Genomic DNA, 3,091 nt, shown 5'->3' on the forward strand with positions numbered 1-3,091 from the left:
TTTAATACAAGATTAGTTTACATAGGACGTGAAAACCGGCTGGGCGTTGAAGAGTAAATGGAAAAATACCATTTCAGTGAATATGTCCGCTGTGAGAGAAAGGGGAATCTGGTGAAATGCTTCAACGTGTTTCTCCCCGACCCAGATTGTGAATACTTGTCACAATACGCACACAATAGTGGAGTAACTCCTCTTGTCATGCAGCAGCGAGAGAGAGAGGAATACGCTGTCAACGTTTCGGGTGAACACTCTTTACCCGAGCAACGGTGGGGCGCACCTGCTGATCACCGCACCACTGGATCTGTCGGTGGTGTTCACGGTGCATGAAGAGACGGGATCAGAGGACGACACACTCACAGTGTATTTTCAGAGTGGATTGGGAGACAGTTTCAAACAAGCAGGTCCGATCCTGAAGTTGTTCAAGTCAGGACGGTGAATTATAAGTAGCCGCCACTCTGCATTCCAAAGATCTCTATATCAGTGTGAATAAAGTATCAATTAAATATCTTGGCATGAATTGTCAATTGTTTATTCTCTTCCGTAGATGCCGTCTGACATCTTGATTTCCCCGCACATTTGAGCATTTGCGGAATTTCTTTAGTTGTTGATTCCTGCAGCAGTTTCTGTACCTTGCAATATAGAAACTAGGCGGGACGAACGGCGGTGTGGGAGAGGATGCAGTTGCGACTTAAATTCCATTTGGTGAATGTAACGAAGTTTAACTCGTGTCAGGAAAATGCGTTCTTCTACCTGCGGACGGACTGAGTCAGAAAAGGAAAAGAGGTTCCCAGCGCTGCTAAGGCTGAGACAGGTCGTTCTCCTACGGAAACCCCTGCGTGAAATATCTCGGAATGGTTATTCTTGCAAGTAACGCTCCTTCAATAAAGGAAGGTAACGGTATAAACTAAAAGCGGCACTGGGAGTTCCAAACCGCCGTCTCCTTTTCACTGGACGGACTTCTTGACCAGTTAAGCGACGTGGCATTCACAGCGTCTTCGAGCTGTACTAATGGGATGAGACATGCTCTGTATTGTCTGATGGATGGAAGTGCTTCAACTTCTGCTAGCTTCTTTAAATTCACTTTACAGTGCACGCTGTCGGAGCAGTGCTGCCAGGATAATCAAGGACACGACCCACTTTTCGTCCGTCTTCCCTCCAGGAGAAGGCTCAGGAGATTGAAGACTCGTACGGCCAGATTTGGGAACCGCTTCTTTCCAACTGTGATAAGACTGATGAAAGGATCCTGACCCGGATCTGGGCCGTACCCTCCAATATCCAGACCTGCCTCTCAGTATTTTTGCACTACCTTACTTTCCATTTTCTATTTTCTATTTATAATTTGAATTTGTAATATTTACTATCGACTTGTACTCCAGGGAGGGGGAAGGGCAGAATCAAATATCGCTGTGATGATTGGACGCTCTAGTATCAATTGTTTGGCGACAATAAAGTATAAAATAATAAAGTATAAAGTAAATTTCAGTATTCAGTCTATTCTGAAATGATGCATAACCGTGTTCAGGGACGGATTCACCCATATCCACTCTACGCCTGATTGGCTAAATAGTGCATTTGCTACATCCGAAACCTTCTCTCGCCTCTTGTCGATCAGTGAAGCCAGGTGCTAGAAGGCACGTAGATAGGGGAAGATTGGGAATGAAATGAGAAACTAGGTGCTGTGTGAATCGAACGCACATACCTGGAATGAGAAGAGTCGCATGTCAGAGGAGATCACAGCGTGGGTCAGATTGTGTCACAGCTAACAGCGGTCTCAGAGGAGAATTCTTCTCCGCGCTCTCTGCATCTTGCCCTCCCTCTCAACTGCCCTCTCCTGTCACCTGCCGGCGTGTACAGACCTTTACCAAACTTCTTATTCTGGTTCCTGCACCTTCTTTTGCAGTCCTGATGTACGGTCACGGCATAAATGCTAACTGCTCTTGCTCCAGAGTTTTGAGGGTGAGGGGATGCTCCGTATCAGAAATATCAGAATGCTCTGTAACGGAAGTACTCCATTGAATTAACCTGTGGTTGCGTCCCTTTCCAAGGACTTGTTATAAACAAAAGTGTGCCCGAATGTTTCTGCCTGGTTTCGAACCAGGGACCTTTCGCGTGTTAGGCGAACGTGATAACCACTACACTACAGAAACGCTACGACTGCCTGTTATGTCCCGCATCCAGCGGATATGAATGGACCTATACAACACACTCACTTCCAGATACTGGAAAACCGATATTAACGACTGAGTTGTATACTAAAATCAAACTCAATAACAAATGCATGCAATGGTTCATTTCCACTCCTCACGAATCCTGCCCCAACGTCAACTAGCTCCCGTTGAGGCCGGCTGGGGATGTAGGAACGGGCCACGCATTTCAAAATCCGCTTGTTCCCGTTTGACTTTTTTCATGTGTGGTCGATGTAGAGTTTTCAACGCGAAGGAAAACAATAAACAAATTTTTAAAATGTCAATAACGGCCGAGACGGAGAAAATGGGGCAGAGATCACGATGGTGGCAGGGCCCCAGAGGGGGAAGGCTTCAAGGGCGACTGAACGAGAGATTCGGACGCACAGTGTACATAGCGATGGTAATTCTGTTCATCCCATGTGCGCCGTATTGAACCGGTCCTGCTCTACTTCCCGCCTGTGATAAGCAAGCAAACATGTCCGAATGCTTGCAAAGTAGAAAGATACCTTCGGGCAGCAGTTGTCTGTTTAAATACAAACCCACAGTATACACGCTCATTGTGACAAACTGGAACACGAGCAATATTTACGTTGCCGTTTTCTATCGAACTGGGAACTATTGGCGTGTAATTTGACAGCGATAACCACTGCAGTATAAAAACCGCTGAGATGTTAAAAACAAGACCAGTTTACATAGGACATGAAAACCGGCTGGGCGTTGAAGAGTTAGTGGAAGGATACTACAAACGTCCTTCAGTGAATATGTCGGCTGTGAATGAATGGGGAATCTGGTGAAACGCTTCAACGTGTTTCTCCCCGACCCAGATTGTGAATACTTGTCACAGTACGCACATAAAAGTGGAGTAACTCCTCTTGTCATGCAGCAGCGAGAGAGAGAGGAATACG

At 46.1% G+C, this 3,091-nt stretch overlaps 1 non-coding gene across 1 annotated transcript; it reads right to left on the reverse strand.

Annotated features, from left to right (window-relative positions):
• Positions 1–2,074: 2,074 nt before the first annotated feature.
• On the reverse strand, positions 2,075–2,147 carry trnav-aac (transfer RNA valine (anticodon AAC)). The gene has a single exon. It is a non-coding gene; the product is annotated as a tRNA-Val (tRNA).
• Between the last annotated feature and the right edge of the window lie 944 nt (positions 2,148–3,091).

Source organism: Mobula hypostoma, chromosome 2 (assembly GCF_963921235.1).
Source record: "Mobula hypostoma chromosome 2, sMobHyp1.1, whole genome shotgun sequence".
Taxonomy (NCBI): Eukaryota; Metazoa; Chordata; class Chondrichthyes; order Myliobatiformes; family Myliobatidae; genus Mobula; species Mobula hypostoma.